The sequence below is a fragment of the Populus alba genome, chromosome 11 (assembly GCF_005239225.2).
Source record: "Populus alba chromosome 11, ASM523922v2, whole genome shotgun sequence".
NCBI classification, from domain to species: domain Eukaryota; kingdom Viridiplantae; phylum Streptophyta; class Magnoliopsida; order Malpighiales; family Salicaceae; genus Populus; species Populus alba.
This window is the reverse complement of record NC_133294.1, coordinates 2,981,529-2,999,216: the sequence shown is the minus strand read 5'-3', so window position 1 is coordinate 2,999,216 and position 17,688 is coordinate 2,981,529. Positions and strand designations below refer to the sequence as shown.

General features: G+C 35.7%; 1 non-coding gene and 1 pseudogene across 1 annotated transcript; both read left to right on the top strand.

The window, feature by feature from the left end:
* Positions 1–7,081: 7,081 nt before the first annotated feature.
* LOC118038241 (small nucleolar RNA R71) lies at positions 7,082–7,185 on the top strand. The gene has a single exon (XR_004685733.1). It is a non-coding gene; the product is annotated as a small nucleolar RNA R71 (small nucleolar RNA).
* Positions 7,186–13,492: 6,307 nt separating this feature from the next.
* Positions 13,493–17,688, top strand: LOC118038237 (disease resistance protein RPV1-like; annotated as a pseudogene).

Sequence of the window (17,688 nt, the reverse complement as noted above, 5' to 3'; positions counted from 1 at the left end):
AGGAGGCAGATGCTAGAAGGCATTAACAGAGTCCATGAGGGATTTGCTCAACCCATGCTAGCGGGCACATGATGGCAAGGAAAATCCAAAGGCTGGTTATTTTTGGATAACACTAGAAAAAGATTGTATCGACTATGTCAGAAAATGTCACAAATGTCAAATTTACAGTGATAAGGTCAATATGCCACCAGCTCTCCTCTGTTTAACTTAACATCTCCATGGCCTTTCGCGATTGTGGGGAATTGATGTGATTGGACCTGTAAACCCAAAAGCGAGCAATGGTCATAGATTTATCCTCGTGGCTATTGACTACTTCACAAAATGGGTAGAAGCCGGGTCATTTGCTCATGTGACACAAAAAAGTGGTTGAAGAAATTTATTTGAGAGAGATTTGATATGTCGGTATGGTCCCCAGAACAGATTATAACGGATAATGCCCAGAATTTCAACGGCAAGATGATAATAGAGCTCTGCACTAAATGGAAAATCAAGCATTCCAATTCTTCGCCATATAGACCAAAGATGAATGGGCAGGGTAGAAGCTGCTAACAAGAATGTCAAAAAGATTGTTCAGAAAATGGTAGTCACCTATAAGGATTGGCATGAGATGTTACCATTTGCCCATGCATATCGCACCGCCAGTTCGAACCTCAACAGGGACTACCCCATATTCTTTGGTGTACGGTATGGAGCAGTGATGCCTTTGGAAGTGGAAATCCCATCGTTAAGAGTGTTAATAGATTCTGAGATAGAAGAGGCCGAGTGGGCCAGAGTGAGATACGAGCAATTGAACTTGATCAGTGAGAAGAGGATGGCCGCAATATGTCATCACCAACTTTATCAGAAACGAATGGCTAAGGCGTTATGATAAGAAGGTTAGACCGCGTTTGTTTCAAGAAGGGGATCTAGTATTGAAGAAAATATTGTCATTACCAGGAGATGATCGAAGCAAATGGGCACCAATTATGAGGGTCCTTATGTAGTAACAAAGGCATTCTCAGGAGGAGCGTTGAAGTTAGCTAGAATGGATGGAGAAGATCTAGCTCGGCCTGTGAATTCTGACTCTGTAAAAAGATATTACGCTTGATGTAGTTCCCTAAATTAATAAAGCAAAGTTTGGCCATTGATTTCTTTCCTTTTATGCATTGATCTCACAACAAATCTTTTTTGCATTAATCCCAACAGTGCATCTCCTCACTCATTTAAAAAGTTTAGCATCGACTGAACGAATTTCTTCTCTATATAAAAGCTCAAACTAGGATCACACCTCTACACTGGGGGCAATACAAGATGTTTTATACGGAAGCCTATAGATTTGAAAACCAAGCTAAAGCATTTGACAAAAGCAATGACATAAAAGCAAGAACAAGTCTTACATTTTGAGAAAAGGGCTACTTGAGGAAAGTCAAATACTTTTTCTCCAGGAATATGATAAGAAAAAAGGCAACACGAGAGATGAATCCGGCATACGACTTCAAAAGCACGCTCATGTTACGAGGAAAGTTCTCATGAACATAGAAAAGAGGATGGGGGGCCTATGTTTCAAAACCAGGTACGAATGCATGCATTGCATCTAATCATAAAGTCATTGCACGTATGTTTTTTTTATCGTTACAGGAGGAGATCTTAGTGCATTCTAACGAGATTGTGGACGAAGAAAGAATTATTGAGTTGAGTCTAGAACAGAAAGAAGAGAAGATAATATTTTTCAGACCCTGCCAACAGGAAGAACGACATCGATAGCAATTGGTAAAAGGGAATCGTCAGATGAGATTCCAAGTTGTTTGGTTAAAAGAGATCGCAAGAAGGGATCTCGTTTTTCGATGAAGATCGCCAGAAGGGACCTCATATTTCAGCTTTGAATAAAAGGGAATCGCCAGATGGGATTCCATGTTGTTTGAGATCGCCAGGAGGGATCTCGTGTTTCACTATTTGGAGGTCGCCAGATGGGATCTCGTATTTCATGTTGGTTAAAAGGAATCGCCAGATGGGATTCCAGGTTGCTTGAGATCGCCAGAAGAGATCTCGTGTTTCACTATTATGGAGGTCGCCAGATGGGACCTCACACTTCACATTGGTTAAAAGGAGTCGCCAGATGGGATTCCAGGTTGTTTGAGATCGCCAGAAGGGATCTCGTGTTCCACTATTGTGGAGGTCGCCAGATGGGACCTCACACTTCACATTGGTTAAAAGGAGTCGCCAGATGGGATTCCAGGTTGTTTGAGATCGCCAGAAGGGATCTCGTGTTCCACTATTGTGGAGGTCGCCAGATGGGACCTCACACTTCACATTGGTTAAAAGGAGTCGCCAGATGGGATTCCAGGTTGTTTGAGATCGCCAGAAGGGATCTCGTGTTTCACTATTGTGGAGGTCGCCAGATGGGACCTCACACTTAATGTTGGTTAAAAGGAATCGCCAGATGGGATTCCAGGTTGTTTGAAATCGCCAGAAGGGGTTTCGCATTTCACTATTTTGGGAGGTCGCCGGATGGGACGTCATACTTCATGTTTTGTTAATAGGAATCCCAGATGGATTATAAGTTTGATTAAAGGAGATCGCCAGAAGGGATCTCGCATTTCGATATTTTTCAAAAAGGGGTCGCCAGAAGGGACCTCATATTTCATTTTTTTTTAAAGGGAATTTCCAGATGGGATTCCGATGGCCGAAGAGGATTGTTGTAAAGAAAGAGTTTCAGATCGATCCAGCTTCGACCAGATCAGTTTTCGGGAGTTTAGTTGGGACTATCTTTATAAAACTTACTGCGCAAAACCTTCGCTCCGTAAGCTCTATAAAGAGGGGGCACCTGTTGTAACCCATTTTTGGGTCCCCGTAAAAAAATAAAATAGATAGCCAAAGAAGGTTAGAAAAATGACAAGAGGCAGAAGCGCTCGGAAAATGGTCAGAAAAATTGGTCAAGGAGTATAAAGATACAAAGATTGGATTTTTGACAAAAATATTCTTGAAGGATGAGAACCCTATTGAGAAGAAAATTTTGAAATTTTGAGGAGGGAAGCCCAAATTTGGATGTTTATGGTTTAATTGTTTTTTTATTGGATTTATAGGGGATTTGATTGCAAGAAAATTGATTTTTTAAGTCAATTTGGGCTTTAAATTGAAGAAATTAAAAGTCCTGGGGCCAAATTATGATTTTTAGGAATTTATTAAGTCAAATCAGGGGTTTAATTGCATAAATATTGAAGTTTAATGGCCAATTAGGGGTTTTAATTGTGAAAATCCGAAACCAGGGACCAATTTGGAAAAGGCGCAAAGATAGGGGGGCTGTTTGGAGTTGATTGAGGGGCCTAATTGAAGAAATTGGAAGTTTATTGATCAATTAAGGGCTAAATTGCATAATTTAGAGGCCAAGGACCAAAGTGGAAAAGGCGGCCAACTTGGCGGACAAGACCGAAATTGTCAGGGACGTAATTGAAAGGAACAAAAAATAATTGGGGGACTGATGTGAACGTTGGCGCATTTTCTGGCGCCAAATTTAAATGAACGGCGCGTTTTCTCCAAAACGACGCCGTTTCATGCGTTTTAAAAAAAAAAAAAAAAAAAAAAAAAAAAAAGGACCAAACGGTGCCGTTTTGAACGGCACTGTTTCTCTTCTTCTTCCCCCCGCAGGCGTAGCAGAGGAGAGGAAAACCGGGGGTTTTTGTCCCCGCCTCTCTCCTCACGTGCCATGGCCCGACGCCCCACACTTTGGGACCCCCGAAGCCGAAGCCGCTGGCCGACCACCCGCCGCGCCACCGAACCCGAGAGAAGCACCTTGGCAGCGGCGCCTGCCGACCAGCACGCCTTGTTCCCCCATGCATGCCCCGATATTGCCTATAAATAGAGAAGAAGCAGAGTGAGAAGGGGGAGAGGACCGATGGAGTGACTGGAAAAAAAAACAACAAAAACCGAGACGGTTTGAGAGAGAGAGGAAGAGAGAGAAACACCATAACAGAGGAGAGAGTTACCAAAAAACCCAAGAAAACCGAAAGCAAAGGGAAGGTTTGAAACCAGAAGGGAAGTGAGAAAACCGAAACCAAGCAAACGAACCGAGAGGACGTCGCCGGACCACTTGGAATTCGCCGTGAGGAGTCGACAGGAGTAGGTCACTGCCACCGCCTCCACCGCAGCACCGCCAGCCAGCCATCGTCTCTGCCGCGCCAGGTACGCCTCCTCCCCTGCACCTTTTTTTTTATCTTGTTTTATTTCTTGCCCCCTGCATGCAGAATCGTTTCTGCATGCAGGAGGCACGGGGGGGAAAATAATTCCCCCCCGTTCATTTCTTTTTTTTCTTTTGGGCCAGACAGGGTCTGGCCCAATGATTTGGGTCCGGGCCGGTCTGGCCCAGATTGCGGGTCTGGGCCGGTCCGGCCCAGAAGACAAGACACTGTTGGGCCGAGTCCGGCCCAACGTCTTTTGGGGCTGGAGTTCGGCCCAATTAATTGGGCCGTCCCAGCCCATTTAATATATTATATTATATTATTATATTATTATATTATGCATGTGTGTGTATATATGTTTTTTTTTTCTAAAAAATAAAAAAAAATATAAAAAAATAAAAATTTTTGAAAAGTAAAAAAAAAATATATTGTTGTTCTTGGTATATATTGATTTGTTTTTTTTTTAACTATGGGGATATAATTTCAGTATTTAAAAAAACACCTGTTTTCGTAAAAAAAAAAAATGTTTTGTTTTCATGCATACGGCCAATACACTAGCATGTTTTTGAATGTTCTTTTTATAAAAAAATATTGGAAGCTTTGAAAATGTGTTTTCGCATAGATTTCTTAAACACAAAAATCATTTTTTGCATTTGTGGATTTTACAACCCGTTTGTAAAACTCCAAAGGGTATTGGCCAATATTCCAAAAAACTATAAAATCTTATTTTGGGAGGAGAAGTTGTGATTATTGTTCACCGCTAATGTTTGGATGAAGAAATCCTTAAAAGGACGAACATCCAAAAATATTATCGGGAGTAATAAATCAACGCACATGTTTGAAAGAAGCTTTGGCTGCAATCGAGAATATTTCAAAATTATTTTTTTCTCCACGGTTTACGAGCCGTGAAAAGTAATTTTTTTTTAGAAATTGTGAAATTTTCTTCGTTCTTTTTATTCTCTTTTCCTTGCGATTTACGAGTTGACGGGATTAGAAAACACCAACACCATAGACTATAGAGCAAACCAAGCACCAAGCAGCTTACCTTAGGTAGGGCGTATTAGGGGTGCTAGTACCTTCCCTTTACGCAACCAGTCCCTTGCCTTAGAATCTCTGAAAGACCAGTTAGGGTTCCTAGTGACCAAATACTAGGTGGCGACTCCAAAGAACCAAATCCTTAGAACACAACGAAAATCGCCAGCCGATGTCGTGCCTTTATAAATTTTTTGTAAAGAGGGTGTGACAAGTTTAATCAAAAAATATTTTCAATTCGGTTTTTTCGGTTAATGTTTTTTTGATTTTCTCGATTTACTTGGTTTATCGGTTTTTTGATGACCCCTATAAATACTTGAGCTTATTGGTGTGCTGTCAATCTTGGTCTACTCAGAGCCCTGACTTTAAGAAATTGCAAAAAATTGTTAAAGGAATATATGCAGTAATACCAACCACGAAGCAAAAGATTTGAGAGAAAAGAGAGAAACAGAAATTGATGTGAATAGCCATCAACTTCTGGAGTTATTTTTCTAACTTGATTCTTACTTCACGATGTCAATATATAGCCATCAATTCCCGGCACCAAAATTTTCCATGGATAGAGAGAGTGGACTTGTAGGGATGACTTATCTTAAAATTACAATCCACCCTTTCTCTCTCAATTTTAAAACCATTCGCCCATGTCTTGGGCCCAGTAGTAGACTTCGTCTGAAATATTGAATCATTGGATGGCAGGTATGAATACGATGGAATTGAGGTGTTTAATGGTTTGTTCTCATATATAAAAAACTCGTGAATTAGATTTTTTATAAATAAAATTTAAATTTAAATAAAAAAAATATTAATTTAACTAAATCTTGCTAACTTGATGAAATTGAATCGGATGAACATCAAATAATTATTTTTAAAACAAAAAATAAAATAATTAACTTGAGTTAATTGGACAACGCAATTACTCGGAATTTATTAGAGCGTATTTGGAAGCGTGGTAGTAGTTGCTTTTCAAAGTATTTTTCTTTCAAAAAAACATTAAAATATATTTTTTATTTTTTAAAAAATTATTTTTGATATCAGTTATATCAAAATGATCTGAAAACATCAAAAATATATTAATTTGAAATAAAAAAAATAAAATAATTTTAATTTTAAAAAAAAAAACACTTCCAAAACACAATACCAAACACACGTTTGGCTAAGCTGTAGCTACTGCTTTTTTTAAAAAAAAAAACTTATAAAACTAGTGTTTGGTTATAAATAGTAACTGTGGTTTGGCTTATGGGACCTATTAAAAAATAAGGTTGAACCGTAGGTTGTGATGATCAATTTTTTTCATGCTTCTTGCCGTGTTTTGGTTCCGTACTGATAATTAAAAACAAACAACTAAATAGATACCACATTCGAGTTTCCTTCAACCACTTGCGAATATTGAATGCTTGGTGTCATCATCATCAACATGCAAAGAAAAGAAAAGTGGTCGGTGTGCTATTTTTTGGGTCCTACTTTTCCAGTGATTCATAAACTTTGTGGTGCCTTTCCTCTTTTTGTATTTCTGTATTTTCTTTTTTTGATTATGTTTTATTTGAAAATTTTGAAGGAGATTGCTTAATAATATAGTATTTGTAGAATTTAATTGCAATTCTAATCTTGTATGGATGGCATTTGCTGACAGTTGAGTGGTTTTCAGTTGCTGAGTTAGTGAATGGACTTGAGCTGTTAATGCCGTGATTGCATCAATTTCGTGCACCCCAACAGTCTTCTTTTGTATGCTTCTTTCATTTGGCCATTGGTAATTGTTCATAGCCATTTCTTCCAATAAGTTATAAGCATCATCCTGTGACTTACTCATAAAAGCTCCTCCTGAAGTTGTATCAATTAGTGTTCTTGTGGAGGCATTCAATCCATTGTAAAAATTCTGCACCTGCATCCACTTCGATAGTCCATGGTGAGGGCATCGCCTGAGCAAATCCTTGTATCTCTCCCGTGTCTCATACAATGGTTCACTCTCAAGTTGGGCGAAGTTAGCTATCTCAATGCGCATTTTTGTTGTCTTGGCTGGTGGAAAAAATTTAGCAAGGAATTTCTGAGCTAAATCTTCCCAGCTGATAACTGAATCTGTAGGCATGGAGTTTAACCAGTTCTTCGCTCTATCTCGTAGAGAAAATGGAAACAGTCTGAGGCGAATGGCATCATCAGTAACGCCATTATGCTTAAATCTGTTGCAAATTTCCAAGAAACTTGCAATATGGGCGTTAGGATCATCACTTGGCAACCCATAAAACTGAACTGAGGTCTGAATCATCTGCAGTATTGCTGGTTTGATCTCAAAATTATTGGCCTCAATCCTTGGTTTCCTGATAACAGAATGGATTCCTGTCACCTGTGGGAGAGCAAAATCTCTCAATGCCCGTGTATCTTGCTCAGGATTTTCATTGTCTGCCATGATGTCTGAACTGTTTTGAGTCTCTCGCGTTTTCTTTCTTAATCCCCTTGCAGTTCTCTCAATCTCAGGATTATAAGGTAGCAACGACTGGTTTTTGTTGCTTCTCATGCACTAGACAACACACCTAAAGAGCTAAAGACAAAAGGCAATCAAATTAGATCAAATTTAATTTATATTGATATTATTAGTAATTTTTATCTAAAATCCCCGGGCAACGGCACCAAAAAACTTGTTGGTTGATTTGCAAGTGCACAAATCGTAACAAGTAATAAAGTGATGAGTTAGAGTATCGTCCTCTCGAGGATTTGTAAAAGTTACTACTAATTACCAAAGTCTTTTAAATTATGATCTATTTGAGGAATCGAATGAGATAGTTTATGAAACAAAAAATTAATGATTAAAAAGTAACAACTAATTGATTAAATATTAAATGAATTCAATTGTACTGGTTCTAGGATTTCTGACTTACCGTAACTATGCCTATGTGAACTTTCTCGATTAAATTAATTACTCCTAATGTTGATAATCAGGTTTTTCTAATGTAAATATTAATCTCTCTCGAGCATCAATAAATTATTTCGACAAACAAATTTCATATACTCTACGAAAGTTCTGAACCTGTCGAAATTTATTAAGTACTGTAAAACCTGTAACGATTACAAAAGTTTCTTAGGATATCTCTATCCTATAGATTTCTTAAGGTATTTCAAACAATAGCTAACACAATTATTACTTCTCAGTTTTAAATTGAATTCTTAAATCATGCAAATGTTGGCCAAACACACGCAAGCATTACACATAGAATGAAATACTCAACATCTTAATGTAATAATTCAATCGAAGAAATTGTTCACATATTTCATATTAAGGTTACATCAAAAATCCCAGAATAAAAGTCTACTCCATAGTTAAATTAAAGAGAAACAAACTTGATACGATGAACATCACTCAAAAGCAGAGAATTTCAGCGGAATAGATAGGTGTCCTCCCGGTCTTCAATATTTTTGCCTTTGTTCTTTCTTTTTTTCCCTTTGGTGCCGCCTCCTCTCTTTTTCTTTTCTATGTTGTAGGGTTTCTCTCTGTCCTCTCTCCTCCTTTTTCTTCTTTTATATTCTGGCTTTTCTACCCCTGTGGTAATGAGGAAAGTTTCCTTTTCTGCATTAAATTCCTTCCTACTCGGACATTGCGAGCCCGATTTGAGGTAGAAGACGTGTGAATTCAAAGATCTCTATTTCTGGAAAAATTGTAGAGAATAAATTTTCTTTCCAACGAAACTGATCTTGCAATTTTTGGACATCTGAGCGTTGAGATAAGGGCCATAAACCGAAACAGTCTTTGTAGTGCAGGAATTTCGGGCTGGTTCAATCCTTGTTTTTCAACTCGCTTTTTGGGCTTCGAAACAACAAAACTGAGTTATATGCCCTTCATATGTTTCGTAGACCTTCATCTCAGCTATTTAAAAATGGTTACGAACATCCGGAACTAAATTGTATAGCTTTTTTGCAGCACATGATGAATCACTATTCAGTTTCACTGCCTGGCTCTGCCTGTTCAGTAACCTAAGATCTGAAAACACATTAATTTCCCACGAGGTCAATAGTTCAAAAAGAGATTCAAAATTCTAATTTTCTTGTGCAACATATCCAAAATATTTAAAAATCAAGCATGAATAGCAGAAAATATACATGCTAAAAATTCCCTTATCAAATATTCCCGACTCTAGTGTCAATGAATATTCAACTATAAATATTTTCAACTCTGGCGTTAGTAAATATTACGTAGCTAGAAAATAATAATAACAAAATATAATAAAATAAATTTAAATAAGTATTTTTATTCATGACTCTGTTATCAGTAAATAAACCAATAAACCAAATTTATTTTTTATGTATGCATGTATACATTTATTTTATTTTATTTTATTTTACTTGTTTTTATTTTTTTTTATCTTTATTTTTATTTTTTTTAGGTTAGGTCTAGTGGGCAGTTTTTACCCACAAACATGCGTGAATTGTTCACAAACACTTCCTACAGTCGCCATGTAATTAAATCTCTAATACACAGTGTTGGTGAATTATTTTGCAAAATTGGAGAAGGCGATGGCGTGCTGTTCGTCCTTTCGTTTACTTTTCCTCTGGTTCTTTCTTTTCTTTTGCTTTCTCTCGGTGCAACCTTTGCCTGTGTTTGTTTTTCTCTATTTTTCTTTTAGTCTCCCCGTATATGCTCTGTTCTTCTCTGCGGATTCTGTGTTTCCTACTTTCACTCCCTCTCCTCTGTTCGGCTGTTTTTTTTTTCTTTGTCCTCCCCGGGTTTCTACCTCTGTTTCCTTCCCGGGTTCTTTTGGTTTTCCCTTAGTCCCCTGGTTTGTTCCCTTTTCCAGTTTTTCCCTCTGTATTTTTAGGTCTTCTCAAGCAATAACAGCAGTGGCTGCTGAAAATGGAGCTTTTGGAGCTGCCACCGAAGAAGAAGACAAGGGCGTCCCTTTAGTTTTTCACTGATGTTCGTTCTTTCTCTCTGTTTTTCTCTTCAATCTCTTCTCTGTCATCCCTTGTTTCTCTCTTCTGTTTTTTTATTTTATATATATATGTTCTTCTTTATTTTATTTTTTTATTTGTTTTTTTCATCATCATTTTTTTTATTATCATTTTTCAAGGAAAATAATGATAAAAAAAAATTAAAAAAAAACGTTGGGTTATTACAAGATCCAAACCAAAGCACTTCTACTTGGAGAAGCTTGTGGCTCTTAATCTAACTCAGAACTAGTCTAAGGGTGTGTTTGGTATTGTGGTTGCTGTTGTGGTTGTGGTTTTAAAAAAGTTGTTTTTATAAAAAGTACTTTTAGTTGAGGTTGGTTTGAAAAAATATATGTTTGGTTAAAACTGTAGTTGATATTGAGGTTGAACAAAAAGTAGTTTAATGTGTTTGGTTAAAAAAATGCTTTTCAAATTGAGGTTATAAAATAATTAAAAAATACTTTTAATTTAAATATTGTAGATTTAACTACCATTATTACATCATGAAATAAATAACTATATTTTTCATGATTTCTTAAGCACACAACAATAAAAACTGAATTTTTTGTTACTTCATCAAGTGATCTCCTTCTAATTTTTTGAATAAAACAAAATAAAAATAAAAATAAAAACTGAATTTTTTTTAACTGGGTCTGACACGACAAGAACATAATTGGAATTGTGATCAAATTCCACAAATGCTACGTCATCATGCTATATCCTTCTAATATATGTAGTGTTATTAAATAATATTAAATACTAGTTTTTCAACTAAAACTCAATTTTTTTTAAAAAAAATTACAATTTCATTACGTACAAAATTTATTTGACAAAAACTACAGTTTTCATGATTTTTTGAGCAAGTAATAAAATTAGGTAAAATATTATCAGGAATAAAATTGAGATTACAGTATAAGTAAATTTAATTCACCTTAAACTATTTTTTTTTAAAAAAAATAGTGTTCACGTTTACATGAATAGTGTGAGTGAAATCACTAGTTTTTTTTAATTGCACTGATTTTTTCAAAAAAAAAAAACAAACTCTGATTTAAGTTTAGGGAACAGTGCGAGTGAATTAAAATTCACTCACACTGTGCAGTGTAAACTTTTCTTGGTTTTTGAAAAAAAAAAAAAACTCTGATTTAAGTTTAGGGAACAGTGGAGCATTTTCTTCAGGATTTTGCTGCTTCTCCAAAACCTGTGTTTCAATTTAAAATTAAGCGGGGCCTACCAGTAAAAAGCAGGTTTTATTTTGTTACCAAACAAAAATTTGCGTGGCTGTGGGTGAACCTCACCCGCAGCCACGTTATAATTGTTGCTTGCAAAGGCATGCTCTGTATCTAGTCTCTCTATACAGCTATCTCTCTTGGACAACAACTGATTTCAAGTGTTTTCAGAGTCTCTTCCAAAATTTAAAATTCTTGATCTCCGTTGCTCATTTTATAAGTTCTGCTTTGATGGAATAGATACAACTTTAGGGCAACAGATTCAACATTGTCCTTGAATATGATGAAAATGAGATGTTAATGTGGTTTCAAGAGGAGGAAGAACAGGAGTGGCTACTTTAGAAAGAGTTTGTAGAGTACTTGTCATTCAAAATATCCTCACCTGCTACGCACCGGATATGTGGCTTTGATCTATTCACATGGTATTCTGCCATGTCAGTATGCAATCCTTATCGTCTTGGTTTTCTTGAAATCAGAAACAATACGAAGGGGTAGAGTCTGGGTTTCTTACCCCTTAATTTTTCGATAGAATTTTTGGCCGAAATGATGTCAATAGCCATCAACTTCTGGAGTTTATTTTCTAACTTGATTATTACTTCAATATATAGCTATCAATTCCATGCATTAGCCATGGAAAATTCATGCCTAGACATTCCGATTACAAATATAAGGTGTGCTCTATGTGTTGGAAGTGTTTTTTAAAAAGTTAATTTTTTTTTATTTTAAATTAATATATTTTTTATTTTTTTATATTATTTTAATGTATTGATGTCAAAAATAATTTTTTAAAAATAAAAAAAGTTATTTTAATATGAATAAAAAATACTTTAAAAAAAAACCGCTATCATACTTCTAAACACGTTTTTAAAATAAATTTTGGTAACTACATTATTCAATTAACTTAAATCAATTATTTTATAAAAATAATAATAATTAACTTAAGTCAGTTATTTTATAAAAAATAAGATTATTTTACGTTTTGTTTTAAAAATAATTATTTGATGTTGATATAATTCAATTTCACTGGGAGTTAGCAAGATTTAGTTAAGCTAATATTTTTTTTAATTTAAATTTAAATTTTATTTATAAAAAATCTAATTCACGAGTTTTTTATATATGAGAACAAACCATTAAACACCTCAAATTCCATAAAATCTCAAATTCTAAATAAACAAGAAATTGAATTATTTAAATGAAATACTAATAAAAAAAAATATACTAGTTGACTAATTTATTTAATTTAACCAATTTCTTTGTTTTTCAATTAATTCTTCATAAATCTACTTTACTTTCAGCAGATTCAAATGACGCAACAAGAATTACAGGCCCTAGTAAAACTTTCCAACTCAGATATGGAGAGCCTTATCCTCCACGTGCCGTTTTCTTACTGGTGGGTGAAGTAAGAAGAACCGTGTGAGTTGATTGGAGGGATTGTGTGTTGTGTGGGTGTCTAATGTCCCTTTTGGTAATTATACCACAGCGACTTCTAAGGCTGACTTTATAGCATCTCCCACGTAATATTATTTTAGTTTTTTTTATGTTTATTTTATATATTTAAAAACAAATATTAAATAAATTTTTTTTCTTTTCCACAAATATTATTCTTACATATCTTTTAAAAACATCAAAACCAACAGAATGAGACAACAAAAAAAATAAACCAATTAAATATAACCATATAAAAAAAATATCATCAAACTTATTAAAAAATTTAAAATATTATATTTATACTATTTAAAATATTATTTTATCAATTAAACTCTACAAAATAACATTTTGTTCTGCAGTAAAGATTACAGGTACTCTCTCTCTCTTGTCTCTTTTAGAATCACTTAAATTAATTCACTGTTAGAAACTAATTATTGATGATCTCATCAACCCATTTCGTTGGTTCAGCATAGAGATTTATCATATGTACAGTTATTTTTCTGAAAGGGCATGGAGGATTTGATTGCTGGGAAATAACTTGAAAACTGTTTTAAAGATAAAGTAAGATAATAATATATGAACACTTCAGCTTATTGGTGTGCTGTCGATCTTGAACTCTCGACATCAATCCTGAAACTCTTTTTTTTTTTTTTTTTTTTGTTCAGATCTTAAAAGCAGAAAATTGATGAACTAACAAGAGAGCATCAGCGAAGGGAAAGTGAAGATTACAGGTACTCTCTCTCTCTTATCTCTTTTAGTATTATGTTATATTGTGGAATGTAACTCTGCTGTAACTGAGAATCACTTAAATTAATTCACTGTTAGAAACTAATTATTGATGATCTCATCAACCGATTTTGTTGGTTCAGCATAGAGATTTATCATGTGTACAGATATTTTAAAGATAAAGTAGGATAATAATATATGAACACTTCAGCTTATTGGTGTGCTGTCGATCTTGAAAACTGTTTTATTTTGTTCAGGTCTTTGAAAAGTCTTATCATTACTAGACTCGAAATGGCTGCTGGGAAATATCAAGAATCCTACTCTTCACGGTTTCCTAATTGTAAATATCAAGTGTTCTTGAGTTTTAGAGGTGAAGACACCCGCAAGAACTTTACCGATCACCTCTACACGGCCCTGGTTCAAGCAGGGATTCACATATTTAGAGATGATAATGAAATTCAGAGAGGAGAGAATATAGATTTCGAGCTCCAGAAGGCAATACAACAATCAAAAATATCGATAATTGTGTTCTCCAAAGACTATGCTTCGTCGAGATGGTGCCTCGATGAACTTGTAATGATCATGGAACGTAAGAGGAATGCTAACTGCATAGTTTTGCCAGTATTCTATGATGTGGATCCATCCCAAGTCGGACGTCAAACAGGGAGCTTCTTTGCAGCATTTGTGGAACATGAAAAGAGCTTCAACAAGGAAATGGAGCGGGTGAATGGGTGGAGGATTGCTTTAAAGGAAGTGGCTGATTTAGCTGGAATGGTTCTAGGAGATGGGTAAGTTGTATCTCTTTATGAAACTATACATAGCATAAGACTAGAATGCTGGTCGTGAACTCTTAATTTCTTTCAGTTAAGTGTACTGATTTCTTCGTTGTTTTTTTTTTTTTTTTTTTCCAATCATGATTTGGTTTAAACTATCAAATCATTGACACACAACCTGCTTTAATTTCATAGCTAAATGTTGTTTATTTCTGTTGCTTATAGAGAGACTACAAATTATCGTACATTGTATTTTACTTTTTGATGTAGGTACGAGGTACCGTTTGTCCAATCTATTGTGGAGAAGGTCTTAATGAATTTGGATCAAAAAATGTTTCATGTACCCCCTCATTTCATTGGAAGAGATCCTCTAGTACAAGATATCAACTCATGGTTGCAAGATGGATCCCATGGTGCTGCCATTGCTTTACTCTATGGAATTGGTGGAGTTGGAAAGACAGTCATAGCTAAGAGTGTTTATAACCAAAACTATTATAAATTTGAAGGAAAGAGCTTCCTGTCAAATTTTAGGTCAAAGGATATAGTTTGCCTACAAAGGCAACTTCTTTCTGACATTCTAAAAAAGACTGTTGATGAGATAAATGATGAAGATGAAGGAATTCTGAAGATTAAGGATGCCTTATGTTGCAGAAGAACTCTTATTGTTCTAGATGATGTGGACCAAAGGGACAGATTCAATAAAAATCGTTGGCATGCAAAATTGGCTTTGTAAAGGAAGTAAAATAATTATAACAACCAGAAATAAGGGTCTGTTTTCAGCTAATGATATTGAGTGGGTCCGGTGCAAAGTCCAACCGCTAGATATTGAAAAATCTTTTGAGCTTTTCAGTTGGAATGCCTTTGGACAAGCTGACCCTGTTGATGGTTTTGTAGAAGACTCTTGGAGAATAGTACGTCATTGTAATGGACTTCCATTAGCTCTTCGAGTTATTGGCTCCTCATTGTCCGGAAAAGAAAGAGAAATATGGGAAAGCGCATTACAACAATTGAAAGTGATTCCTAATTTTGAAGTTCAAAAGGTTCTTCGAATAAGTTACGACTTTCTTGATGGTGATTATCCGAAGAACTTATTCCTTGATATCGCATGTTTCTTCAATGGAATGGACGTGGATGATTTGGGATTGACAATCTCATCGATAGATGTCTTGTTGAAATCAACAATGATAAAAGGTTGTGGATGCATCAACTAGTAAGAGATATGGGTAGGGAAATTGCTCGTCAAGAATCACCCAAATGTCAAAGAATATGGCATCATGGGGATGCTTTTACAGTTTTGAAAGGAACTACTGTAAGTAGCTCAATTTTTTTAAATGTCTACTTATATGGTTTGTGGTGCCTTGACATATTCATTCATCTACTTTCCTTTCTCATGTACTTTTAATATTATTATGCAGGATGCTGAAAAATTATGTGGCCTTACCATTGATATGCATGCATTAATGGAAGATCATTATGCAGAAGTTGTCTGTACTGATTCAATGGTTTGTCGCAAGCGCCGCAGGCTTAACTTCTTTCAACAATGGCTTTCCAATTTTTCCAATGGGGGAAAATTACAAACTGGCCAAACAAGTTTGTTTCCCATCCTCAGCACGGATGCTTTTAGAAAGATGCCAGATGTAAAATTTCTCCAACTAAACTACACTAATTTTCATGGAAGTTTTGAGCACTTTCCCAAGAATTTGATATGGTTATGTTGGCATGGATTGTCTTTGAGCTCCATACCAAATCACGTATGCTTGGAGAAGCTGGTGGTTCTTGATCTATCCAGAAGTTGTCTAGTTGATGCTTGGAAGGGAAAACCGGTATGTATCAAGTCTCTTTATAGTTATCTCTCTCGTTTTCAATTGATAACAACTAAATTTATGTATTTTCACAGTTTCTTCCAAAATTGAAAATTCTTGATCTTCGTCACTCTCGTGATCTCATTAGAACCCCAGACTTCTCGGGTCTCCCAGCCCTTGAAAAGCTAATACTTGAAGACTGCATCCGTTTGGTTCAAATTCACGAATCTATTGGTGATTTACAAAGATTGTTGATCTTAAATCTAAGAAATTGTACAAGTCTTATGGAGCTTCCAGAAGAAATGAGTAGATTGAATTCACTTCAAGAGCTGGATTTAGATGGTTGCTCAAATCTTAACAGCCTGAATATGGAGCTAGAGCATCATCAGGGACGCAAGTTGCTTCAAAGTGATGGAATTGTTGCAAGTACATCATTCATTTCATCTCTTCCATTGAAGCTATTCTTTCCCTCTAGGTTTTCAACGAGGAAAATGTTGAGATTTACCTTGTTTTCACTGCCACGCTTCTTGGAGAGTCTAGATTTAAGTGGAACTCCAATTCGTTTTCTTCCGGAAAGCATCAAGGATCTTGGTCTACTCAGACACCTATATATAAGAAATTGCAAGATGCTTCAGTCACTCCCAAGGCTTCCATCCCATTTGGATTCGTTAGATGTGTCCTTTTGCTATTCACTGCCAAAACTTGCAAATAAAAACACTTGGACTGAAGTAGATGGCTGTGATTACGATCGGATAAAGCAAGAATTAATCCAAAAGTTTGACTCTCACATGTTCAGAATAATGGAAACAGTTAGTGCTCAAATACAGACATCGAGATTTCAGGTCCTCCCTCACCCATTTTATTGTTTTGGAAATCTACATTTGAATACTTTCCTTTTGCTCATTTTGTAGACATTGTTTTGGTGGTACAGATAGCATTTCTGGATGGCATATTCATCGCTGTCGCATCTGTATTTGATAAAGATGAGATATTAAGGGGGTTTCATGAGGAGGAGGAAGGGGATAAATGGCTAATTCAGAATGAGTTTGTAGATACCTTTTCATTCAAAATATCTTCACCTCCTCCTGCGCACCGGATTTGTGGCTTTAATCTGTTCATAAGTTGTGTGACGTCAGCATACCGTGGCTATTGTTATGTTTATATTGAAATCAGAAACAATACCAGTGGTCGATCCTTGCTTTGTCAAACCTTTGTCTTCCCTATGAGATACAAGCGTGATGTTCGTGAAATCCAAACGCTAAGCCACAAGCGTGATCCTACATTTGATAATGGTGATGACGTGAGTATTTCAGTGCGTCCACATGGTCCAGCTTTCCAAATAAGGACCGTTGGTGTACAATGGTTGCATGAAGAGGAAGGAAAGGATGAATTTATCACTGCCCACAACAGTAGCGATGATGATGATGGTGATGCAGCACACGTAGCCAAAGTAGAAATAGCTTCTCATATACTTAGAAATTATAATTGTTCTTTCCTTGGTAAACACAGGGCTCGCAATTTCACTTTTTGGAATTTTGCAAAGAAGGGTCTAGAACTTGTATTCTTTTAGGCTTCATTAAGTAGAGGTTTGCTTTTTTAGATTTCAACCGTAAAATGAAAAAAAGCTGGAAAG